The sequence below is a fragment of the Crocuta crocuta genome, unplaced genomic scaffold (genome assembly GCF_008692635.1).
Source record: "Crocuta crocuta isolate KB4526 unplaced genomic scaffold, BGI_CrCroc_1.0 scaffold675, whole genome shotgun sequence".
In the NCBI taxonomy this organism is placed as follows: Eukaryota; Metazoa; Chordata; class Mammalia; order Carnivora; family Hyaenidae; genus Crocuta; species Crocuta crocuta.
The window spans coordinates 919109-946188 of NW_027528796.1; the positions used below are offsets into that span (position 1 = coordinate 919109).

Genomic DNA, 27080 nt, shown 5'->3' on the forward strand with positions numbered 1-27080 from the left:
GCCAAAGAAAGGTTAAGGATCTAAAGCTGGAGAATTTAACGCCCGTGAAGGATGGTCTGATAATTTCAGAAAGAGGTTTGGCTTAAAAACGTTGAGATGACAGAGCAGCAATTCTGCCAGCAAGAGGCAGCAGGCAAGGGCCCAGCCCCCGCCGAGAAGACCACCGAGGAGAGTGCTGGCCTGCACGGGTGTGTCGTGCAGACCAGTGCCCCGTCCTGGACAAGATGTGCCACGAAGCACGTCCGTCAGGACGGCAGAAAAGGGAGCCCCAGGAGGTAAGCCAGGGAGGCACAGCGTGGCTCTCCGGCTCTGTGCAAACGCAGGCAGGTTCATGATCGGGACGCCCCTTATCTAGAAAGCCCCGGAGCCCTGGAGGGAGAAGATAAACACCGGCCGCTGGGCTTCCGGTTGTCCGACAAGAAGGCCTGGACAAGAACCCTTTTTCTGGGCTAACTCCATCGATGCTTTGTACGTGAAGTCAGGAAGCACCTTGCCTTTTAACGTTTTCCTGATATTGGACGGTAACCCGGCCACCCAGCTTCCCACGAGCTCAACACCAAAGCTGCTGCAGTGGTGTACACGACCCCCAGCCCAGTCTGACTGAGCCTCTGCATCAGGGGCCATAAGGACCTTTCAGGCTCGTTACACACAGTACTCTGGAAAGGACTGCCCATGCCACAGAAGGGAACCCCGTGAGGAGAGCAGCACTCTCTGGAAATCCGGAAGGATGACGCCACTGAAGATGCTGCTGCTGGTAGAGAAAAGGCCACGAAAACCATGGTGCCTGAAACCACAAACTGCTGCTGAGAAAACCGTGTCCAGATGCTGTGTGTGACTTCACAGGATGTGTGACAGAGCCAGTGAGATTGTGGATATGGTAAAAAAGGTGAGGGGTGGAGAGTTTCAAGATCTGGATCTTGGAGAAATTCAAGTGCTAACAGACCCCACCCCAGAGGAATGAACAGAAGGCAACCTGGTGGAGATGGGAGCCTCCGAACCAGAGCCAGACTGATGAGGAAGAAGACAAAGATGCCGGAAGACACCGTCACGTCAGACCGTGACAAGCTGGCAGGCAGGTGCCCGTTAGTCAGGACTGCTTTGACTTCTCGTACGACACGGACCCTCTATGATACGGGCACTGAAGCAAAGCACAGTGGAAGGATTGGTGCCACAGAGACCATGTTTGGAGGAATGAAAAAGCAAAAGTCAGAGAGAAACTCTGATGTTCTTCCGTAAAGTGCACCGAGCGTGCCTGCCTCTGCCGCCAGAGACAGCAAGACCACCCCTCCTCTCCTCCTCTGCCTCCTCGGTGTGAAGACGACAAGAATGAGGACTTCGAGGGTGACCCACCTCCACTGAGGGACTAGTAAACAGCCATCCCGTCGTACAGCTGATACACTATCTGCTGCGCGTTTGTGAGGGTCTCCATGTGCGAATGTAGCCGCTGCAGCAGGCGCCGCAGGCCGCGACCGTGTGTCACCACCAGCGCCACCGTCTGAGTGTTCACTGGGCAGGACATCGTGGGCAACTCACGTGGAGGCGGGCAGCCTATTGCTTACACAGGTGCAACGTGAGTGATACTTCACAAAATTAATAACGTATTGGTTTCCTTTCTGTTTTATAACTTTCTGTGTCGTTTACTTTCAAAGAACTATATGACTGTGCCATGTGCCTCTGTCTCCTAATGGAGAAACTACCCACCAGCCTATGTCATAGGCAAGTGGTTTTTAAAAACTGTAACAATGTTTCCAATACTATATTATGAATAGGACTGTAATACCATACGGCGTAAAAATTTTATAATGACTCGCTCATTAGTGCATAGGCTGGGCTCCCATGTAGCAATTGCACTGATGACGGGAGGCTGCGATAAAGTAGTTGCATCACTGCTGTGTCGTTACCGGCGCACAGCTCGGTACACCTGGGAAAGCCCACGAGTGTAGTTTTCACGTTACCTCTCAGTCCAGTGCCCGTTGCTCACAGGGCAAGTAACACAGACAGCATTTTGTATCGTGGAAGATAATGCTGATGTACGTTATCGACAGTCAATTCACCTTGTAAATAGTCAACATAAACTTATGTTATCAATAAATACAGTACGGTAAGCATATTCTCTCTTCCTGATGATTTTCTTTCTTTCTTTCTTTTGTCCATTTTTTTTCTTGGAAGCTGAAGACTTCTGGGTTTAAAAAATTTTTTTTTAATTTACTTATTTTTGAGACAGAGAGGGACAGAGCATGAGCGGAGGAGGGGCAGAGAGAGAGAGGTAGACACAGAATCTGAAGCAGCTCCAGCCTCCGATCTGTCAGCACAGAGCCTGACGCGGGGCTTGAACCCACGAACTGTGAGATCATGACCTGAGGCAAAGTCGGACACTTAACCGACTGAGCCACTCAGGTGCTCCCTGATGATTTTCTTAATAAGGTCTTCTTTAGCTTACTTTACTGTAAGAATACAGTATACAAAACATTTAACACGCAAAACTTAATCGGCTTCATTGTCAAAAAGTCTTCTGGTCAACAGAAGGCTATTAGTAGTTAAGTTCTGGGGGGGTCAAAAGCTATACACGTATTTTTTCAGTTTCTTAACTCAAATTTATTTAAAGTTTAATGTATCTGCTTAAAATTCAAAAACAGTAGTTCTTGCTAGGGATGTAATTATAAAGGTAAATGAAACATTTAAAGATGTAAATGAAAAATGGAATAGTTGACGAGTCCAGTCCACTTGTACTGCAATGCTAGCTTCCTATGTGCTACCTCACCTGTTCATCACAGCAACGGCTTATTGTAAATAGTGTGCTTTCTGTATCAGAAACGGGGAAAGGGGTGCAAGGGGTCTTTCACACTATCACATGCTCTGTTTCACAGCAAGGATTGGAACCCATGGCCGTTTCATGCCACAGCATAACAGGTGACATAGAGCTGGGACCCACATAATTTTGCCTTAGCAAGTTCCCCTGGTTTCTTTTTCCTTTCTTCTCTCTAGGCCCTAATGCTTTTCAGGCAGTCCCACAATCTAGGCACTTCTTGCTTATTTACTCAGCCATCAAAAAGAGTGAAATCTTGCCATTTGTAACAACGTGGATGGAACTAGAGTGTATTATGCTAAGTGAAATCAGTCAGTCAGAGAAAGACATACAGTAGGTGGAATTTAAGACACAAAACAGACGAACATACAGGAAGGGGGGAAGAAAAGAGAAAAGAGGGAGACAAACCATGAGAGACTCTCAACAACAGAGAACAAGCTGAGGGTTGACGGAGGCGGGTGGGGGGGATGGGCTAGGTGACTGATGGAGATTAAGGAGGGCACTTGTGACGAGTGCTGGGTGTTGTATGTAAGTGATCAGTCATTGAAATCTATTCCTGAAACCAATGCTACACTGTATTTAACTCAAATTTAAATTACAAAAAATACATGTGTATTTTTGCCTGTGTGTGTGGGAGGAGAGGGCGCTTAACCCCGCGTGTTCAAGGTTCAAGTGTACTTCCAATCTGGGCATCCAGAGAAGCGGTGCAGAGGAAAGCAAGCGGCCTCATTTAGCCACATCCTCACCGCTGGGGGGCAGCAGCGCTCCGCGGCCCCACCGCAGGGCTGCAGCGACACATTCTCCGTAACACAATGTGTTCCCGGGACCAAACCCGGTCCCAGCCCTTTTCTGTGGTTCAACTTTTAGGGGCATGTGGCCACGCCCACACACTCACTGCTCTGTGGCTGGTTCCGGGCTGTCTGAGGACAGAGGGAAGCAGGTGCCACAAAGACTACAGCCCACAGAACTGGAACGGTTCTCGCGGGCACAGGGCACCCGCCGGCCCTGCTCGGATCCGTGCCTCCAGGCGTCCTGGCAGCACGCGGCGTCCCTCCCTCCTGACGATCAAGAGGTGTCCTGTCTGCAGCCGGTGGGTCCTCACAGCCCCCGCGGTTTCCAGGAGCAGCCGGGGGAGGCGCGGGCTGCGTGTGCCTGAGCCTCAGGGCTGGGGCTCGCCCTCCGGCCCCTGCAGGCCACAGCTCACCAGGACAGGCAGCGCTCAGGCCCAGGGAGCCCCTAGCTTTTCCACTCCTTTCAGAAAACAAGGCGACCCGGCGCTGAATGGCCCAGAGCCCCCAGGCCTGAAGACAGAACTCCAGGCCAGCCCGCGGGGCACCCGTGAGCTGGGGCTGCGGTGGACACTGTGGTGCAGCCGCTGAGCTGCGTCCTGGAGAAGGGGCGCGGGGTGGGGGGCGGCCTGGGGCAGTGGCCCCCAGAGGACAGTCCCCTTCCCGGGAAGCACGGGAGCCTTTAGCGGCAGGATGCAGGGCCCGTGAACACGCTATGTGAGTAGGGCCCGGGCGCTCCAAGAGGAGTGAAACCTAAGTGGGGCGCACACGCAGAGGGGGGCGGGGGGTGTCATGCCAGCGTTTCCTGGAGGCGGAACGAGGGACGAACTGGAAGCGGCAGAGCTCGGGGCTGGCGTGGGGCAGACCCGCAGCCGGGGCAGCAAGCGCGGCTAGGTGGGCAGAGGCACGTAGCGGGCAGCAGGGCCAGGGGCCAGCAGGGCGCACTGACCCACAGAGCTCCAGGGCCACCGTAAGTGCACGGGGCATCCCCAGGACGGAGGTGCCCTTGACCCGGCACGCTAGCGAAGCCTGAGGGCTGGAAGGAGGGTGGACATCACCCACTTCCCAGGAGGGCCGAGAGGGCGTGCCCAGACTCCAGGCCGGAGCCACCCACTCGGCAGAGGCCACGATGAAGGGAGAGCCCGCAATAGCCCGTGGCACAGAATGGGCGGGATGACAGGTGGTGGGGAGACAGACGCCCAGGGCTTCCAGGGGCTGCCAGGATGCAAACGCCACCACAAAGCGCCAGTCAACATGGCAGGCGGGGCCCTGGCCCGTGTGTCTGCATGTGCAATAGGGACATTTTACCCCAGGTAACTAGGGGCGATCTACCCAATCCCTGAAAGCATACGTGGATGAGGTACGTAGCAGCTGCCGGAACACGCACTGTGGTCCCCCTGGCCTTGGACATGAAGTAGGATTCCTGGGGACCTCACCACGCCATCCGCGGTGGCACGCCGGAGCAGCCACAGTCGGGCCACCAGGAGGGATTTCGGAGCTGCAGGGCACTGGACCCAGGAGAGCCCCTTTCCGTTCACCACAAAGACCAGGCAGCAGCCCTCACGCTGTCCTCCCTCCCCCTCAGCTCCTGGCATGCCTGGGGAGGCGGGGAGCAGGCCGGAAGCCAGGGTGAGGGTGTGTTTCTCCAGGTCACCAGAGGCTGTCACTTCAGGCCAACACTGGTTCTCATCGGTCACTTGCCAGCTGCTCTCCCTTCTCCATGCAGCACCCACCGCTCCCCACCGCCCACGGCCCCCGGCCCCACTGTCCCGCTGCTGACACCCCTGCACAGCTGCCCTGGGGTGGTTCAAGTTCAGCTTCCCCAGGCGCTGCTCTGCCCACGTCCAGGCCGGCCTGACTCAGCCCGCCAAGGGTTCGGGGACCTGGGGGTCCTGTCACACAGCTCACCCCCCAGCCACGGGGCATACACAGAGCCTTATCAGCACACAACCACACAGCCTCCAGGTCCCTGAACTGGTCCCCGGCCCGCCCTGGACGGTCCCCAGTGCTCTATGCTGTGGCACACGTCTACACGTGGTTCTGAAACAATTTCTTCCAAATACCAGGTGCTTTTCAAACTCTTCCAAGCCACGGAGCCCTTTCTCTAAACGCAGCTCTCTGCAAACACCAGTACATGAAGCAGACGCCTGAGTGGGACCCAGAGAAAGCGCCCGGGAGAGAGGAGGAAGTGGGATCAGAGGCCGGCCGCGCCCCGGGAGCAGCAGTGTCACGCGGACAGTGGGTGGAATCCGCTCTGTCCTGGAGGTCTTCAGGGAGGGCCCAGCGAGCAGAGGGACGGACGTGGGCTCTGAACCGAGCACGCGCAGCACAGCGTCCCAGCTCCCGCTCTTCCCCAGCTCATTGCAAAGAAAACAAATCCAACAAGGAAATAAGACGTAATTCAGTTATTATGGACACTGCTCACTGTCTTTCTTGTTCCCACTAATAACATTCAAAGAAACTGCACTTACTAAAATATATTGTGAAAATGGTTTCCCCGAAGACGCTGGCAAAATACACTCGGTCCAGCCAGTGCCCAGGGCCACGGGCGAGGTGGGGTGTGCCCTGGACCCCCGCAGCCCTCGGCCGCAGGGCCCCGATTGCCACGCAAAGAGGACTGGGGGCAGGAGGCCTTGATCACGCGTCCACAGGCCGAGCGCCTGCCGTCGGGTGGGCCGGGGTCCGGCGCTGGAGCTCAAGGCAGGAAGGTGTGAGGGACCAGGTCCGGGCAGGCAGGAAAGCAGGCTGCAGGGCCACCTGCCAGGACCACACGGGGTCCCCAGACACCGCTAGGCCGCAGATGGAAGTCCCCCTTCAGGGTCGTCCCCTCTCCTAATGGGGCTCTTTGAGGCTCATGAGGTTCACGGAGCCCCGGGAGGTTCAGCAAGGGCCGGGCCTGCAAGGCCGCCGGCAGATGTGAGGTCCCGCGTGGGCCCCCGAGCACAGCGCCATGACTTCGCTGCTGCAGGCCTCAGCTCCCCAGCCTCCCGGCCCTGACACCCACCTGCTCGTAGCTTCTCAAATCCAGTCACTGCCGAAAGACCTCCTGTCTGTCTCTATCTTCACTTTAAAAACAGGTTCCCACACGGCAGTGCCCGAAGGCACCCAGCCCCCTGAAGCCCGGTGCGCGGCCGGAGCTACGGAGGCCAGCGATGCGCAGCCCCGCACACTTGCTCTCCCCTTGTCCTGTCGGAAGAAAACAGACCTCAGTACCTTCCGTAATCAACACGTGACATGGGACGCGATTCACGAGGAAGAACATGAGTGCTGGCTGAGGCCACAGCCACGTTCAGTTCCCGCAGAACGTCCCCCAGCCCTCTGCGTGCGGGAGAGCGGGCCAGGAAGGGACTGCCATTCTGAGCCTCCGGGAGGGTGCGGGTCCTTGATTTTCAGGCCGGGCGGAAGCCGGACACCAGCTCTTCCGTGACGTGCGTCATCCGGACCCGAGGACAGACGCGGAAGGGGGCCCCCAGCCGGCCAGCCCGTGCCAGGAGCCCTGCTGCAGTCACCGGACGGGAGCCCTTTCAGCATGACCTCCCGGCTCGTGCTGCCCACCCCGAGCACCAACGGGGCTGTGATGTCTTGACCCTTAACCCAGAGGGACTGGCGGGGAAGAGCGCCCCTGGGGCTCACTCCTCACACTCCATCCCGTCTGCCCCTGCCCTTGCCCTAGCCCTGCCGTCCGCTGCGGCCCTGAGCCGAGCTGGGAGGCTGGCACCTCCCTGCCGCACGGGCCGTAGGCGACGAGGGTCCACCACGCAGAGCCCGAATGAGGAGCATCAAACTCCACGAGATCTGAAGACGGTCAGAGGGCCCGGCTGCTGCTCAGAGCTCTGCACACATGCCCGTCTCACCTCCGTCCCCAGCTAGGGCTCCTCTTCACGCCTCGGGGGCTCAGGGGAGCCCCTGGGAGAAATGGGACTGGCTTTCTTTCTCGTCCTGCTCAAAGTGGCAGGCAGTGAGAGGTGAGCCAACGCCGCGAGACTCGAGGCCATCCCTGATCTGTGTGGACGCACACTCTTCTTATGAACGCTCAGTAAAGGTGGGCGCAGGGGGCCCGCGGGGCCCAATGAGGCTTTGCCTGCTTCGCCTCCAAGGGACAGACGCTGCGTCCCCAGCACATGGGCCGCACACACCTAGCGGCATGGCGCAAAGCCTGGGACCCCCTTCTGGCTGGGAGCACGTGGCTGTGGCCCGTTGCCCTGCCCACGTACGGTGACAAACTGCACACAACGTGAAGAGCAACTTCCCGAAGGCATCAGCCTACCCAGCAGCAGGCAAGTCCCTCAAAGAAGAGACCTACGCTGGGCAAACTCCCCACTTTTTGTGGCTTTAGCCTGAGGGCAGCTGACAGTCTAGGAGAAAGTCCCCAATCTTGCGGGCTTAAAGGACCAAGAACAACTGCGGCTGGCCAGTGAGGGGAACTCCTGGAACATAGAGGGGCGACCCCAAGTTCTGCGGGTACGCTCTGCCCAAATGCGGGACTCCTGGGCCGCACACGGGCGCGGCAGGCTCCACGGCGCTTGCAGGCGGAGAATCGGATGGGCCGCTGCTGCAGCCGCCACAGGAGGCGCGATGTGAGGCCAGCAGGGCCCCTCTGTCAGGCAAGTCACGGCGCACTGTCAGGCGAGATGGGACTGCCCCACCCTGACCTGCACCCCCGTTCCAGTGCTGACGCCCTAACCCCCAAAGGGACTGCACTTGGAAATGGGGCCTCTAAGGGGGTGACTGAGGCTAAATGGGGTCCTAAGGGTGGGGCCCTGATCCAATAGGGTCAGTGTCCTGGTAAGAGTGAAGGCCAGAGAGCCCCCCGTGCCCCCACCTCAGCTCCTGCTCATCCGTCCCCACAGGAACGCACGGAGGGCAAGCCGCGGGAGGCCACAGGCAGTCAGGGAGAGCGGTCTCACCAAACCCAGCCGTGCTGACACCCTGACCTTGGGCCTCTGGCCTCCAGGGCCGCGAGAGGGTGAATGCCCGCGGTTTGAGCTGCCCGGTGTGTGGCGTGTGTGGTGTGTGCACGGCCGCCGGGCAGAGTAAGCCCGTGACAGAACCCGGGGTCTTCACAACATCACGACAAAACGTTCAGAATACGAATGACTCAGCCCACAAAGAAACGAGGAAACAAACAGAATTGACATTGATTCCAAAGTGGCCACTTGCTAGAATGCCCAGACCAGGAACCTGGAGGAACTGTCACGACGACGCTAAGGAGGGTGAAGAAAATACTCGCGGGAGGAATAAAGCTGCAGCGGAACTCAACAGAGACACCGGGGTGAGACGGAGAACCTCGTGGGCTTTCTACAGCTGCTGTAAGGAACGGCCACAGGTGTGGCCAAGGACGGGACTCGAGGCCACAGAAGTACTGCGTCCCCTCTCACAGCACTGAGAGCCCGAAGCCCACACGTCGGCAGCGCCAGGGCCACACGCTCTCCGGAGGGCGCGAGGGAGCATCTGTCCCTCCTGGGCTCGCAGCTGCATGACCTTCTCGTCGCTCTCCGCCCCGTCTTCACATGGCCTCCCCCCAACTGTGAGCGAATCTCCCTCCTCCTCTTACGAGGACCTGGCGATTGTGTGTGGGGCCCACAGGAATCCAACTCCCACCCTCACGCGGGGTAACGAGGTGGGGAAGGCACGAGAGGTGCCCACCCTTCCCTGCCGCAGGGGGAGCAGAGCGTGAACCCGATCACCCGCAACACAGCAGCAGCAAGGCAGGTGTCTGGGGCGCAGCAGGGAACGGAACAGCAAGGGGTGGTGGGGGCGGTGAGGAGGGACAGAAGTGGAGGCAGCCGGCGGGGCGGGGGGGCCGGTGCTGTCCCCATGTGGGACCCAGGCCAGAGGAGCTCAGTGTGGAGCTGAACAGCAGCCCCACCTGGGCCACCGTGCCGGGGTCTCGGGACACGATATCCAATGTGCACGAGACAAGCAACCCAAAACTCACAACACCCAAACCAGGGAAATCTCAACGTGAGTAAGAAAAGAGAATGCACAGAAACTGAAAGGACACAGAGGTTGGAACGATCTGATGGGATTTTAAAGCAGGTGTAATAAAAAATGCTTCAATGAGGAATATCCACAGGTTTAAAACAAACGGGAAGAAGAAAGATCTCAGCAAATACATCGAAAGCCAAAAGAAGAACCAGATGGGAAATGTAGAAACGACAAATACAAAAACTAAGCTAAAAGCTCAGCAGACAGCACAACAGCAGAGGGGGATGGCAGAGGTAAGAATCAGTGGCCCTGGAAGACAAAACAATAGGAATTACCGAACTGAACCACAGAGAAAAGAGAATGAAAAAAGACATGATTAGATCATTCAATATCTGTGACATCGAAGTCCCAGAAGTGGAGAAGAAAGAAGATACGGCAGAAAAGTAGTTGAGGAAAGGAATGGCTGAAAATTTTCCAAATTTGATGAAAGACAAAAACCTACAGATTCAGAAAGCTCTGCAAATCCCGAAAAGATAAACCTGAAGAAATCCACACGAGGGCCTTCAGAATACTGAAAAGAGAAAATTCTAGAGGGCAACCAGAGAGAAATGTTCACATCCCCTACAGAGGGACGGTGACCCCGATGACAATGGGTCTCTCATCAGAAAGCACAGACGCCAGAAGAAGACGCCGGGCAGTTCTCTCCAGGTGCAGAAGGTAAGAAGGGTCCCCCGGAACTCGACAGCCGGAGGAAACCCGCCCTCAGGAGTGCAGCGCACATTCTCAAGTCGGAACAGAAAGAACAGAGGACCTGTCCGCAGCCGGTCTCTCCTAACACGCTGACTAGAGGGATTTCTCAAGCACTGAGGGAACGTGATGGAGACGCGGAAGGCCGGGAACGGGGAAGAACAACGGGAAAGTAGAAGCGCGTGTAGATGTGGTAGCTTGCCCTCCTCCTTGTTAGTGAGCTAACTTGTGTCAGGCAGCCGGAGGGCAAATTCTAAACTGTTGGATGTGGATGTCAATTTATGGAGCAGAAATAGTCCTGACAGGGATTCTATAAAGGAGAAGGGTTATGTGGCCAAAGTGAAAGTTTTCTATCAATTACTCAGACTAGTAAATACTGATACCACATGTACTAAGTTACACGTTAGTACATGTAGCATAACACCTAAGGGGACCATTTCAAGATCAGCATATGTACAGTGTACAAAGAAATATACTGGAAAACCTTATAGATAAATCAAATGGAATTCTAAAAAAAAAAAGTAACGGTGGAGTAACCCAAAGAGAGGCAAGAGCAGTAAAGAGAAAACAAAATCAGAGAGAAAAAACACAAAACAAAACCATAAAATGACAGTCTTAAGTCCTAATGTAGCTATGATTATTACGCTAGGATATAAATGGCCTAATACACCGATTAAAAGATAGAGACTGGCAGAATGGATTAAAGAAAAAATATGTCCCAACTATACGCTAAGTAAGCTGTAAGTGAACAGCAGGAATGGCTACATTCATACCAGATACAGCAGACTTCTGAGCAAAACAAGAAGAAGCAAAGACAAAGAAGGTCATTAGGATGAGGAAGTAAAGGCAAGCTGAGGGCAAAGCACAAGCTAACAACACCCCCTCCCCAGGCATGTCTGTGTGACATTCCACGACATTTCTCGTGCACTCCCGGCTCCCCAAGGGCAAAGGAGAGGGAAAACCAGCAGTTACCTAATGGATATCACAGTCCTGTAGGACAGGAGTCTCCATCAGTTTACAAATGTCTTAGCAAACGATAAGAAAAAGGCAAGCTTATCAATAGCCTAACCTCCAGACAACTAATACAAGCAGTTTCCTGGAGCCCCAACATCACCCTCCCTCCACAGTGATGTGGGAACAAAGGTGAAGGAAATGGCAGGTAATACTGAACTTCCTCCTAACCTGCAGCCCACTGACAAACACGTGAGAGAGGCAGAGCAGGACATTTCTCCAGGAACTTCCTACTGTCTTAACGTTAGTGCTTTGCTAGAGGGAAAACAACCTCAGTTTGACAACAGCTAGGCCTCCAGGATGGTAAGAGTTCTCTTCAGCATATGAAGGTCCTTCTAGAACCTTTCCTTTTGCCCTCAACCTCCCTCAATTCCACAGCCTATAACCAGTCACCTTCACAACCCCAAGCAGCAATTTCTGCCCTTGGATCCTGTCTCTGTGCTTTCATAAAATCACCTTTTTTGCACCAAAGACTTCTCAAGAATTCTTTCTCGGCTGACAGCTCCAGATCCCAGCCCCTACCATCACTCCAGAACCTCAACAATTACATAATGATTTTTAAAAGTCTCTCCATCAAAAAGTAAGTAACCCTAAATTTGTGTGGGCAAAAACAAAGCCATAAAATTCATGAAGCAAAAACGGATAGAATTAACAGGGAAACAGACAAATCCAAAATTATATTTAGAGACTTTAACATTCCTCTCTCAACAACTAGTAAAACAGGTAGACAGAAAACCGCCAGCAATATAGAAGAATTTAACACCATCCATCAAAACGTGGTGTCTGACATGTGCAGAACTCTAGGGGACACCCTAGTATTCTTCGGGACAGGCTGTGTCCCGGGTCATGAAATTAATCTCAATAAACTGAAAAGAATTAAAATCAACAGAGTGCATTCTCTGATGACAATTAAGCTAGAAATCAATAACAGAAAAATAATAGGAATGTCTCTAAACACTGGGAAATATAGCAACACACTGGTGAATAATTTATGAGCCAGAGGAAACCTCAAGTAAGATTTGAAATCTACACAGAACTGAATGAAAATGAAAACAACATATCCAAATGTGTGGCATTCAGCTAAAGCAGCACTGAGAAGAACATGTTAGGACTAAATGCTTCAGTCAGAAAAGTCAAATGGCCTCAAATCTGTATGCTAAGATTCCACGTTAAGAAACTAGAAAAAGAGCAAACCAACCCCAAATCATACTGAAGGGTTGGAACAGTAGCTATAACAGCAGAAATCAATGAAATTAGAAACAGAAACACAACAGAGAGAATGAATGAAACAAAGCACTGGTTCTTCGAAAAGGTCAATGAACTCGACAAACCTCTGGCTAGACTGACAAAAAAGAGAGAAGACACAAATTATCAATTTTAAGAATGCCACCAGGGCTGTCCCTGAAGATTCCGTAGACATTAAAAGGATGTAAAGGAATACTACAAACCACCCTGCGCAGATCCCTGCGCACATAAATCTGACAACTCAGATGAAACACGGCAATTCCTTGAAAACTACAAAATACAACTCATCCAGTATGAATGAAATAGATTCTGTGGATAACCCTCTACTAGTAAAGAAATTGAACTTGGTTTAAAAACCTCCTGAGAAAGGAATCTTCAGGTCCAGCTATTTTACTGGAGAAGTCCACCAAATTTGAAAGAAATTAACACCAATTCTACACAATCTGTTCCAGACAAAGGAAGACAAGGGAAACCCATCTACCTCATTTCAAGAGGCTAAAGTTATCCAAATATCAAACCCAGACAAAGACAGAACCCAAAAAGAAAACAATAGGCCAATGTTCTTCATGAACATGGATGTAAAAATTATCAACAAAATACAAGTGAATGCAATCCAGCGATATATAAATATAACTGTACACCATGACAATGATGGATTTATACCAGGGATACAAAACTGCTTCAATATTCAAAAATCAATCAATGTAATCCATCATATTAAAATGTCAAAGAAGAAAAACCACATGATTATAGCAATTGATGTATGGGAAGCATTTGACAATATTCAATACTCATTCATGACAAAAACTCTCAGCAACCTAGAAACAGAGAGCTCCCTCAACTTGATAAAAAGCATTTACAAAAATGGGGGTTAACATTGCAGTTAACAATGAAAGACTCAGTGGTTTCCCCCAAGATCAGGAGCAAGGCAAGGATGTCCATGCTCATCCCTTTTATTCAACACAATAGTGTAGCCCCAGCCAATGCAATAAGGCAAGAAAAGGAGATAAAAAGCATACAGACTGGAAAAGAAGAAATCAAACTGCCCCTATTGGAAGATGACAGGATAGTCTACATAGAAATTCCCAAAGTATCTACAAAAAGTCTCCTAGAACCACTGAGGGAGTTATAAATGTCACAGGATACAAGATCAACAAATAAAAGTCCATTGTATCTCTACAGACGAGCAATGAACACAATGGTAATGGTAAAACGTAATGGTAAAATTAATACCATTTACGATCACTTAAAAAATGAGATACTCTGATGTAAGTCTAAGAAACACGTACAGTATTTATATACTGAAACTTATACAACACTGATGAAACAAAGCAAAGATCTAAACAGTGCTGGGACAGATCATGTTCAAGGAATCGAAGAGTCAACACAGTAAAAGTGTCAATTCTCCCCAAATAGATAGGTAAGTTAATGCATTTCCTACCAAAATCCCAGCAATATTCTTATATATGGAGATAATACTACTCTAACATGTATTTGGAAAGGCAAAGAAACGAGAATAGGTAAAACAGTTTTGAAAAAGCAAAGTCGGAGAAATCACTTTGATTTTAACACTTACTATACAGCTATAGCATCAGGACACTATGAAATTGCTGAAGGCATATACACACAGATCAATGGAACCGAAGAACAGGGAGCCCCGAGATAGATCCAACAATAGTCTCTTATAGCCACCTCCCCTGTTTATAACCTCTGGCCAGTACATAAAGAACTAGAAGATTAGAACACTGTGCACACAGCAAGCTAGCTTCACCCTTGCAAGATAAGTTTCTCAACTACACCAGAAAGTTCGGCAGGAAGCCCGAGGTGAGCACAATAACTGCACTGTCTTCCTCTGTGGCCTCCTTGCCACACAGGTGATATATGTGTATCTTAGAGAAACAGGTCCTAGTCATGCAGAAGCCTGGGAACCTAGTCCAGCCTGAGAAGCTCAAGAATACAAGCTCTCCCCTGCTGCTATTCGGGGCTGCTGGATTTGGGTGCTCCCCACGCATGCCCAGCGCTGAATAAAGAAGTGTGTGATGCCAGTCTGTGTTCCTGTGTTCTGTTCGCTGATCTCGGCTCGGGTCGCTCCAACAGCCAACTGACTTTGGACAAAGGTGCAAAGCCAACGAGGTGCAGGAAGGACAGTCGTTTCAACACATGACGGTGGAGCAACTGGCCATTCAGAGGTGAGTAAGTACGTGAATCTACAGCCACTCTTCATACTTGAGCAGAAACTGACTCAGGAAAACAAAGGAGAAAATCTTCAGGACCCAGGGTTCCGTGAAGAGTTTCCGATGTGATTCTGAACTCCCAGCCAACAGCCAGCGTCAACCACAGTCATGCGAATGCCCGCCACTCAAAGCTTCTAAGAGGAACTGTGAGAGTCCAGAACTGCCCAAACAGAGAACCTTGAGACAATGGTTGTTGCTTTAAATTGCTAACTTTGGGGGTGATTCTTTACAGAGTGACAGGGAACTGGAACAGTTCCCTTCTCTCAGTGGTTCTTTCTGATGTTTGGAGTCACATCAGACCCCAGCTGGGCTCTGTACCTCTACCTTCTTCTGTCACCCATTTTCCTGGATTCTGCTCTTTCCTGAAGCCTATCTGAGCCGTATCCTGGTCACTATGCACAGTCTGAATCTCTACTTCTGATATTTGATATGGGGGGCCACACACCTGCTCCCACACACACCCTTGTCCCCAACACCTCACCTCTTCTGCACCCCTGCCCTTTTTCCTCTGCCATTTCTCTCCAGAAGAACACATCTCCCTGCCCCACTGACAAGGGCTTGGTGATATTTGGCCAATGGAATGCTGGCTGACACAATGAGAGTATAGGAGGCTTCGGTGCATTTATAGGTGTAAGATCTCTCCGTTGTACTTCCGCTGGCATCCCAAGAAGTACATGCCCCAGGCATCTACTGGTACAGGAGAACAAGGCGTAGAGCCTGGCCAAGCCGGACTGCACATGCATGACCCTTTTGCTGTGAGCCACAGCTGTTAGGAGGTTGTTACGCAGCAAAACCTGACTGATACACTCTGCTTAAGCTATTGCCTCAGCTTAAAGTCTTTCAAAACACAGCTCAAATTCCACCACCCCTGTAAACCTATCCCATCTTTTCCGAGATATTAAAGCCTTTTTCCACCCATGAATTATCATGGCAAACTAAACAAGCTGCTCCTTTGGCATGTCTATTTGGGAAGCTTAACGGGGGCAGTGCAGCTAAATGAGCATCTAGCTTAAAGGACAACCATGAATAGCAAATGGCCCTGCTATGTGCCAGGCACTGGGCTAAGCACTTCATACACGTTAATTCTTCATATAAGGAGACGCTCTTATCATCCGAAACTGAAGCCCAGGGAGGGTGAGCAAGTTACCATATGACTAAGTGACTGCCATGTGCCCAGCTAGGGCCTGCAGAGCCAGGAAGTGGGTGCAGACAGCCTGGCTTCCCATTCGCTGCTTCCTCTGCACCACACAGCTCTGTGGGGCTCGGCCCCCACCCGCTCCTCCCACCTCCCCCTCTTGGCTTTGCTCCAGGAGAACCTTGCGGCTCCTCCTTCCTGGCCTGTGTTTCAGAAGAGCACAGGATGCCACCCCCATCTCCATCCCCCAGACCCTCTGGCTTGTGATCAATCCTCTTTAAGGTCTCACGTTTGTCCTTGGTCTGTCCGGGCATCTGGATTAGGCTACCAACCGGCCTTGCCCTTGCCGTGGTTTTTTGAAAAACCTCTGAAACATCATCACTGAAAACAGCGGACAGGATGTAGTTAACAATGAGAAGAAAGATGAGACACAAAAACCAGATTCCATGACTCAATCTACCTTCACAGAAATAAATCCCTCGGAGGAAGGCAAGTATGAATCAGAAGCAGTGATGACAGAAGGTCAAGCAAGGACGCTACTCCATGTGGACAGAGAACCTGTTTCCACACCAGAGCAAGCACGAAAGTACACAAGGCCACCTGTGCTGGAAATAAAGGAAAACGTAACGTAACATTAACGTAACATTGCTGGCCTGACAACTCCTTCTGCTTCCAACAATGTAACGTGATCGTGATCTCCAAAGTGTGCACGGTCTCCAGTTCAGCTTAGGTCACCCCATTCCTCTACTCCTCTGTGACCTGTGACAGCCTGGACCATCGTTACCTGCCCCACGGCCCCGCTGCCTACAGAGCAACACAATGCAGGGGCGAGGCTCCCGGTGGTGGAGTGGTCTCCCGCACCTCCCATCCTGGGCCTCCTTCCGTGATGTGCTTGGGACCGTGGGGCCTTAATGGGCAGGACAGGAAGCACACAATGTGCGCCTCTAACCTGCTAGGACAGAGGCCTGCTGCTGCCTCCACGGCCAGGCCCACAGTGAAGGCAAAGAACAGACTGGAACCCAGGGTGCCAGTGTGCGTGCATGAAATCTAGCCACCACGCCATCTCACCAATAAACCCTTCAGCTCACATTTCATCTAGAAGCCTTTTCCACAACCCCATGCAAGTCCCACATGGGACAACATCAAGTTCCTTAATGTCACCGAATGCCCAGCTTGCATTCAAGTTTCCCATCGCTGCAAAGCTGTCTTTTTACAATTGCTCTGCTTAATTCTCTGCTTAAGAATCCAAACAAGGGTTCCAGAATGTCTTTTCTTTACATCTCTCTCACATTTTGTTCCGTAACTGCTCTCTCTTTTGACACGCATTTTATTTGTTGAACGCACAAGTCATCCGTCTGAGAATCTTCTACATTTGGCTGGCAGCCTGCTCGTGACGTTCTGGCATGTTCTTTGGCCTTGAATGTCTGCAAACTAGCAGTCAGGCCCAGAGGCTTGCTTGGGACACGGGCTCGATCCCTCCCTGGCACTCGCTGCCATGGCCTCCCCGCAGCACCGGAGCGCGAGGCGGGTGCGTGAGTCTGCCTCGTGTGAAGCCAAAGCTTCCAAGTGGGTGCACTGGTGTCGGCCTGAGGCCTCCGCTGTAAACTTCCCTGTGAACCTTTTTACGTCATGGGTTAATAGCCTCCGACTAACGTCTAGATCCTATATTCCATTAGGGATTTCGAAACAGTGACTTTCTATTCCGTACTTTCTGCAGCGGCAGCTTCTGTAAGTGAGAGCTGCGCCTCGCCCGCCGTCTGACACACTGTTGAAAACAGTCTCTACAGAACAGGAAGGGTGCGTGGGGTGCTTTCACTCTTCTCTCCTGGTGTTGGGACACGAAGCAGATTTACCCAAACGAGCTCTGGAAAAGAGCGACTTCCTTCTATTCCTGTTCTGCAGACCCGTTAGGACTCGGCCACTGTGATGGCTGCGCAGCGTCTCACACCACTGTAGCACCTGTAACTTCTGATGCCCACGATGGCCATGCCTGGCACCCAGAGCCTGTCCAGGAGCCCATGTCAGACTTGAGACCCCTCCTCAGTCCTGCTAGCTCCCTTACTTGTGGTCAAAACCAGCGGCTTGAGGCTCAGCTTGTACATGGTCCTTGTTGGTATAACCATTTCTCCAAGAAACCTGCCCTCTTAGTAACATAACAGCAGCACCTGGCGATGCCAGTCAGGGGAGGTCACAACTAGTTTGTGACTGCTCCAGAACCCCTCCCATTGACTGTGCTACAATACAGTTTTTAAAGTAAATCCTGTGGTGCCTCCAGACACCGGGACGTAGTCAGCGCTAAGAAGAAACGGGCCGTCAGCCATGAAAAGACACGAGGAACCTTAAATGCATGTCACTAAGTGACAGCAGCCGATCTGAAATGCCTGTGTCCTGTAGGATTATAGCCCCTAAGGAGATCCACTAACTTAGCAAGATTGAAATCACACAGGGTGTATCTGTGACCACAACAGAATTAAACCAAAAATCAGTAACAGAAAGATGTCATGAGCTCCCCAGATACCTGAAACTTAAACAACATTCTAAATAACTCACAGGTTGAAGAAAAAAATCCTAAGACAATTTAGAAATATTGTGATAATTAAATGAGGAAAAATACCACCTGTCAGAATCTGTGAGGCACAGCCAAAGCAGAGCTGGGAGAGAAGCACATCATTAGATTAAAAAGAGAAGTCTGAAGTCAGTGATATAAGTTTCTACCTTAGGAAAAAGTAGAGCAAATTAAGTTCCAAGTAAGGAGAAGGCAGGTGTGGAGGCAGAGTAACCCCCGCCCCGTTCCCCGAGCCCGTGGGCTGGTGACCTCGTAGGGCGAAGGGCTTTGAGGACGTGGTGAAGGTTGCAGCCTGGACCCGGGGAGTCAGCCGGATGGATCATCGGGAGGGCGCAGGGAAACCGCGTGAGTCCTGTCAAGTGCAGAGCCTTCCGGGCTGGGTTAGAGAGAAAAGTGATGGGGAGGAAGCTCAGAGAGAGAGGCAGAGAGAGCTGAGGCGGGAGACAGAGGAAGGGGCCACGGGCCAGGATGAGAAGCGTCTGGAAACTGGAAAAGGCAAGGGAACAAATTCTCCCAGAGCCTCCATAAAGATCCCAGGCCGACGACAACCTGATTCCAGCCCGGGGAGACCCTGGTGGGACTCTGCCTTGCGGAGCCTCAGATGATAAATGTGTGCAGTTTTCAGCCACCAAGTCTGCGGTAACATTTTAGGGCAGCTACAGAAAACAAATACCGCTGAAAATAATAAACACATACGGGAGTTAACAAACCATAAAAAAATAAAATAAATTTAGTACTCTGTAGATATTTAAACAAATGGAAAACCCATAGATGAAGAGAATAAGAAAGAAAACAAAAATCCCGAATAACAAATAGGAAAGATCAGGTATCAGAACAGATCCTACAGATATTAAAATGATGATGTGGGATTATTATGATGAACAACTTCGGGCCAACATGTGTATCAGCTTAGATAACCTGGAAAATTCAGAGGCATGACTTTAAAATGGCACAACCCCCACAGATGTTGAAAAAATGGACACTGTGGTCAAACACCTTCCCACCAAGAAGACGCCAGGCACTGGGAAATCCCGCTGACGCACTGAGAGGTCGTGACCCCAAACTCGCACAGACTCCTTCAAAGAGCAGAGAGAGAGGAAGTCATTCTGGAGTCAGCATCCAGAGCAAGTGCAGCTCTGACTGTAAAATCTGACGAAGATGCGAGAAAAGTGAGAACTGCAGCCCATCTCCCTCATGACGACGCGTATAAACTCCTCACCAAAATATTGGCAAAACATATCCAAGAATCCATGCCAAGTAGGGCTTACACCGGGAATAGTTTAACATTTCCAAAATATATCAACATAATTTACCACATTAACAGGATAAAGCAGAAAATTATCACTTCAATTGAGGCAGGAAAAGTCACTTGACAAAATTCCATACCACATATGATAAAAATCTTCAACAAACACACCTTTTTCTATTAAGCTAAAATCTTGCTTTCCAATGACATCAGTCTGATTACTGACTTGTTTGATCGCCCAGCATAGGTGGTGACACTTAGGGCTGGGCCACAACCAGAGAGTAAGAGCTGGATGACAAACAGGCCCATCATCATCAGGACGGCAGACACCGGAGGCGAGCCCCACGGTCACCCTGCTTGTTCCTTGAGTCTAAAATCAGCGTGTTTGGGTGGCTCAGGGGGTGAAGGGTCTGACTCTTAATTTCGGCTCAGGTCATGATCTCACAGTTCGTGAGTTGGAGCCCCGTGCTGAGTTCTGTGTTGACACTGCAGAGCCTGCTTCAGATTCTCTGTCTCCCTTTTCCTCTGCCCCTCCTCCACCTGCGCATGTGCATGCACTCTCTCGCTCTTAAAATAAATAAATAATAAAAAAAAAGATGAGGTAAATAAGTCTCCACAAAATAAATAAATCTCTACAAAATAAATAAATAGTAGATAAAATCAGGATGTCTGCAAGGCTAGGGCACACAGCCTGTGCTTAGGGGCTTCTAAGTCAGCTCTGGAAAAGGACCCCTAAAAACCCGTGTGAAATTTACTTCCTGTCTTTGGTGAATCCTTCACCGTGCCAGGGGAAAGTGAGACTCTGGGACCCCGGGCCAGTCACCAGATGGCAGGGGTCACAGTGCTGGTTCAAGGAGAGCCAGTGTGGGCAGCTGGAGCGGAGGGACCCCTGCCGATGAGCAGGCCAGGCTCTCTGCCGAAAAGGTCACAAAGGTGACGGGAGGGAGGGCAGTGGCCTGGGATTCAGACAAAATGAAAACAGATCTGTCCTAACAAAACCTGAGCCTCCAGAGGGCCGGGGTGACACACTTGCCATTTCTGTCCCTGCCAGAGCACAGGGGACCCATGGAGAGCCCTGCAACGCTGCACCCAGGATGGCCATCAACAGCAGAGAATTCCGACGGCAGCAGGGCAGCGAAGGAGGCCGGGGAAGGGAACAGAAGAGTGGGAGGAGCGAGTGCAGAGGCGGTCCAGATGTCACAGGCGGCAGGCCATGACCTCAAAATGGCGGTGACGATTGCGTGATAGAAAGCAGAGAAGGTGGGCAAAATGAACATGGAATATCTCGGCAAAGAATGAAAATTTAAAGAAGAAAACACATCTAAAACTGAAAATTCACAAAATCTGAAATAAAAAACTCAAAGTGTGGACATAGCAGAAGCCCAGGTTAATGCCCTTGAAAGTGGTCAACAGAAAAGGCCGAAATGAGGGGGAAAAGGTTTGGAAAAAACAAACAACAGAAAAGGACATAGATGGGGATATACTGAAAAGATTTACCCAAGTATAAATGTTGGGAGTCATTCTGAGCCCACTAGTCGAGAAAGCTCCTGGTGAGGTTAAAGCAAATTTGCACGGTCTCTTGACAATCAGATGATGATCTATATCCACCCCCACTCAGTTATTTCTGCTTGAGCACCAACCCCCCAAGGTACCTTGTTGATCAGTATCGGGAGTGACTTGTCCCCTGGTATGATGACTGCACCTTGTGAAGGAACTCATTATGGGAACTTCTTGTTTCGATTATGGGAACAGACATCGTGTCTCCGGCAGGTCCTGTTTCCCTCCATACTTTCCCTTGAGCTATGAACAGGCTAATGACCCTCACTCAGAAAAGATTGACCTTTATGTGTACAATCCTGTTTCTACCATTGCGTTAGTCCAAGAGGTTCATACAGCTCAACATGTAAACAGCTAACCAGAAATGTCTCCCATGCCCTAGCTATTCAAGAAATCATAAAACTAGACACAAAGGTAATTACACTAGAAGAGGCTGTTCTATGTATTGGAAATGAGCTAAACTCTTTAAAGGTACGGTTGGCTCTCCGGTGCCATAAGGAATATAACTGGACAATCAAGTCTTGCCCGGAGACAAAGAGCCTGACTTAGAGAGAAGGAACAGGTAAGGGCAGAACATACGTTACCACATATTCCTCTGCTCACTGGTGATGCATAGCAGCCCCTTCCCTAAGGCCTACGTTCCACAGGCCCCTTCCCTTCCCCTGGCAGCTGTGATGAGGGTGGATAAGGGTATCTACAAACCTATGACTTAATCTTAGTGTTATTCAAATGTGAACACCCTGTTATTTTCTTAGTTAATCAGCCTCACTATAATTGGGGCAGTTCTGCAAGAAGACTTCTGTAAAACCTGTTTCTGTACATTTTCCAAAAACATCTTATCACAGAGAACTATCCATCGTAAACATTCCATTTTCTGATGCCATGTTAATGTTTGACCTATAAATAAAGACACCAAATTTTGTGTGAGGGGACAGAGAAGGTGCCTGGTGACCAGAAAGAATCTTGGGGCTCTCGCACTCCCTCCCTCACCGACACCGTCCATCCTTCAGGGACCCCTGGACCCAGCCGGAGCTGGACTCCGGCAATAAATGACAGTTTAAAAATAACACTGATATTATTATTACCTGTTGCTAATACTTCTGTAAAAGTATTTTCCCCCTTGGGATATATCCCACTTGTGACAGAGCGTGGCTGCCACGCTATTAAGCCACGTGGAGTAATTTATTCGTCCGACTTGGTTGCATCTGCAACCTGACATTTATACACTTAAACTAATTAATTTCCATATATTTTCAATAGCGAGGACTTGCTTTCTCATTTTTTTTTCTTGATTTAAATGTTCACTCCCAAAACCTTTCCATGATTCTGCGCTTAAAACTCTACAGGATCTTCCGTCATAGAAACCCTCCCGTTTCTATCCCCTTTGGCCCCCCTTCCAGAGTAAGTAACGTAAGTGACAGAAAACTGGGTTTTGGTGCATTCTTCCATTGTTTCTTTTAGAAAACATAAATGGGGCGCCTGGGTGGCTTAGTCGGTTGAGCGTCCGACTTTCGCTCAGGTCACGATCTCGCGGTTCGTGGGTTCGAGCCCCGCGTCGGGCTCTGTGCTGACTGCCAGCTCCGAGCCTGGAGCCTGTTTCAGTCTGTCACTCCCTCTCTCTATGGCCCTCCCCTGCTCACGCTGTCTCTCTCTCTCTCTCTCTCTCTCTCTCTCCTAGAAATAAATAAAAAAACATTAAAAAAAAATTAAAACAAAAAAGAAAACATAAATGAACCCATTACACACATGCACGTCATGTGTGTGTAAACCCACCTTTCAGAAGGGGAGAACACTCTGCACCTCGCATGTTCTCTTTCTCACTTGCTCTGTTCTGGAGGTCACTCCGGATCAGAATACGGAACTACCCCCATCTCTCTTCTACAGCGCAGAGTCCTCCGCGCTATGAACTAACCACAATTTAGCCAACCCACAGGTGAACAGGCGGCTCACTCCCCACATCCCGCTGTTATGACGATGCCACGTGAGTACCTGGTGCGCACCTCCCTTCCCATCCGTCGCCAGGGACGCTCTGGGACAGAGCCCTAGACGCAGGACTGCCGGAGCACAGGGTACGTGCACATGAAATTCTTCTGAACAGTGACAAACTCCCCTCCGTGAACACGGTCTCAGCTTGGGTGGCCGCGACAAAACAACAGCACGGCCCCGGCGGCTTAAACAACAGAGATTTACTTTCTCACAGTCCTGGAGGCTGGACGTCCGAGGCCCAGGTGTGGTCAGGGTGGGCCCTCCGGGCGCCTCTCCTGGCGTGCAGGCGTCGTCCTCCGGGTGGTCCTCTGTGCGTCCCTCAGGCGTGTGTCCAAATTTCCTCCTCTTAGAGGACACCGCTCAGATTGGGTTAGGGACCCTGCCGGCCTCATTGTCACTTAATCACCTCAATAAACGCCATCTCCAGATCAGGTTGCATTCTGAGATGGGGGACACGCTCGGCCCAGTCCTGCGCCGTGTCTCTACAGCAGCGGCAGCGGTGGGAGCGGGTCTGTCCCCTCACACAATCCAAGCGCCTTCACCTTCATGCAGGTGCGTCTTCCCAAAAGGTCAGAGTTGTTTCAGTTTTCTAGATCAGTCTGAGAACCTCCGTTCTAGGATAGGGTAGTTTAATCATTTCCATTTATTATCCATAGTTATATAATCAGTCCTACTTGCCAACTCTTCCTTACGTCATTTTGCAGTTTTCTTAATGTTTCGGTTCACGTGAAGTATATTTTCACCTGTTGCAGGTGTAAAATACTGAGCTAAGCCCGGGATATTTTGTTTCTTATCTTCTTCAGGAACTTGGAAGATACCCTCTTTCCTTCTAACTCTGGTTTCTGATAGGATCTAAACACGATCTCTTGCCTTCGTCATCAAGAATCAGGAAAAAAGGAACACTGCATCATGTGTGTCCGCTGGCCAGCTAGCACTCCCTGCTTTAACTGAGCCCACGGGTCTGGACACTTTAGTCACCGTAGTGACTACTCTGTGACTCAAAGTAGCCACAGGAGTGCTGATCTGAGAGCGACACAGAGCTGAGAGGGCCCCGCAGCAGCCCAGGAAGCCGGCCCCTCGGGAGACGGTGCAGCCTCGCTCCCAAGTCTCGCTCAGCCACGCGGCGCGGCGGGTTCCTGGTGCCAGCCTCCCCGCGCCGCCCGCACAAGTCAGGGCGGCAGCGCCCGCGGCGGGGCTGGCCCACTGCTGTGGGGAGGGCACAGGGCTGCCGTAAAGCNGCAAGCCCTCGGCACAGTTCTCGGTGGCACGGGGCCTTGGCCGGGAGGTGAAGGGAGCCCCGTGAGCGGTTCTTCGCACCCTGCAGACCTGCTCCGAGGGTCCGGACCCTGCGGGCAGCCAGCAAAGGCGGCAGAAAGAGGGTGGGCCATGTCCCCCAGGCTCGCCTGGGGCCAGGCCAAGCCGGGCGCTCTCGAAGGCACACCTGTGCCCGGTGTCCCCAGTCCGGCCCCTGGGCTACTAGAAGCCGCGCTTCTGGAAAGTGCCACAAGGTGTGTGAGTGGCAGGCCGGCCCGGGGAGGCGCGGGGAGGGANGTCTGGGGCGGTTAGGGTCGAGCCTGCGGAGCAACCCGAGGCCAACGCTGTCTGACCCCGCGTCCCCACCCGCGTCCCCCACCGCACCACTGCGCGGCCCTGACCAGCTGCGGTGCCGAGGTCTCGGGGAGAGAGGGGCACACAGGCAGGCGCACAGAGCCGGGGGAGGCACACAGACAGACGACAGGAGGCAGGAGGCGAGGACAGTGGGAGAAACAGGAAAACCCCCAGGGCGAGCGGCAGAGCCCAGGCGTCCACCCTGTGACGGACGCCACGGCGGTCCCCAGACGGCACGCTGGCTGCGCGCTCACAAAGACAGCCGCACTGAGGCCACATGTGCTTTCAGGCTCAGCACCCGGCCGGCCGGCCGCACCAGGGGACGGTGCCCTCGTCCTGTCCTAGGAGGGGAGGACGGCTCCCCCAGAGGGCTACGTCCTGAGGGGCGGCCACACTTGCTCACTGGAGCTCTCACTCAACAGCCTCTGACCCAGAAGTGACAGTGAGGCCTGGGCTGTCACCCCACCCTCCCGGACGCGGGTAGTCCACCCACCAGCCCGCCCACACTCCCGTGTGCACCTGACGATGAAGGCTGCACGGCCTGAGCCCCCGTTGCCCCGGAAGGCAGGCGGAGAGAAAGTGGCCAGGTTCTAATCGCTAAGCCTGTCCTCAGGTGAACTGCGAAACGCTCTGTAGGTAGGGGTCTTGTAGCCCGGCATAAAGGGCCGTCACACTCGTCCTGCTCACGTTCCACGTCATGTGGTCAGGATTCTCAATGTGACGCATGCAGATCTAATTCCTCACTTTCCGTGACATGTACACAGGTGCCCAGTCCCTTGTAGACCGGATTTCTGGATCTTTCCACAGGAACCAGTTCACGTGTCACATGCCTGCTTTCTTGTCCTGTGTTATAAGCAGAGGGGGTTGGGATGCAGGGGTGCGGCAGCCCTTCACCTCCCTGGACACTGTCATGCTGCTGTCCAGGGGGAGACTGGGCCGGGCCCCCCAGCAGTGTCTGGGGGCCCTCGGTCTCTGCAGCCCGAGTCTGCCAGTGAAGCCACGACCTCTGTCTCTTACTTGGCTCACGTGGGGTCATGGGGGCGGGAGCCCCTCTCGGGTGCTTGCCCGCCACGCCAACTCCCTCCGCCTCTGCCCACTTAGCTCACAGGCAGGGTGTGGACACGTGGTAACTGGTTCTCTGGGTGCAAGGCTCACAAATGCGGGAGTCGGACTGCCACATGCCCACCGGGGCAGGCCCAGTGCAGGTCTGTGCGGCCGGAGGACTGAGGCCCAGCTTGCTCTCCACCGGCAGGGTGGGTGGAGGGGTGGGGAGGGAGAGGGGGGTGCTACGATCCCTGGGGCAGGACAACAGAAAACGGCCCCTTTCTCAACTCCAGTCGTGCTTCCGGTATCTGGCTTCCTCGGCTCCAACTTCCAGGCCCAGACTCAGGGGGCACGTGTGTGTGGGGCAGGCCCACCCAGATCATCTTCCTTCTGTAGGTGATCACCTTGCTTCCTTCGCTCGAAGCCAACGGATGAGAAACCGTAACTACATCTATAAACCCCCTCGCCAGGTAACACAACACACTCGGGGGGCAGTGCCCCGCGCCCCAGCCGCTCCCTGGGGCAAAGTTTCGGCGAGGCTTGCCTCCCAGGACACACATCTCGGGGGCCACCCTACAATTCCGCCCATCGCAAGTCGTCGCCCGACTTTCTGTTAGGTTCTCCAGGAAGGGGTCCTGGGGAGACCCAGAGGCAGAAGGGGCGCTAGGAGGAGGGAGCCAGGGCAGGCGCGGCTCCCTCTCCAAGACTCAAGTGGAAGAGGCAGCCTTTCCGGGAGGAGGCACACGTGGGGACAGCGGCATCTCAGCGGCGCCTTCTGAGGTGGGCTGCTGCCCTCAGACCCCAAGAGGACATTCCCCTGGGGCGAGGGGGTTCCCCGGCCTGTGATCCTGCCCCCGGGGGGCTGCTCTTCCGAGGACCCTCAACGTGATGGCCTGAGCTAATCCCCATGACTCATGCTCTCAGACTCAGCCCCTCATTCTAAATAGGGACCAGAAAATACCCACCTTTCAGTGTTGTGGAAAGTACTCTGTAATTTGCAAAGCGCTATATACAAATGAAGGATTTTCAGCCTTATTTTCCAGGATAATTCTAGAGTAAGAACAGGAGATAAGAGAAAGGAACAGAGAAAAGTGTGTGCAAGGCATTCACTGTATCATTCCTCCCGGTAGGAGTCCCGAGAAACAGCGTCCAGGTCAGACAAGGCCACGACTTGCTGAG

The 27080-nt window shown here is 52.2% G+C and overlaps 1 protein-coding gene across 14 annotated transcripts in view; it reads right to left on the reverse strand.

Annotated features, from left to right (window-relative positions):
• PCBP3 (poly(rC) binding protein 3) overlaps positions 1–27080 on the reverse strand; it is a 258218-nt gene that overhangs the window by 97808 nt on the left and 133330 nt on the right. The window contains exon 1 of one of the 14 annotated variants that reach the window (XM_077755392.1): positions 6599–6619. The exons of the other annotated variants lie outside the window; for them this stretch is intronic. The gene's annotated coding sequence lies outside the window, so the exon portion shown is untranslated. Of the gene's footprint in view, positions 1–6598; positions 6620–27080 lie in introns of those variants that run through there. 14 annotated transcript variants of the gene reach the window in all.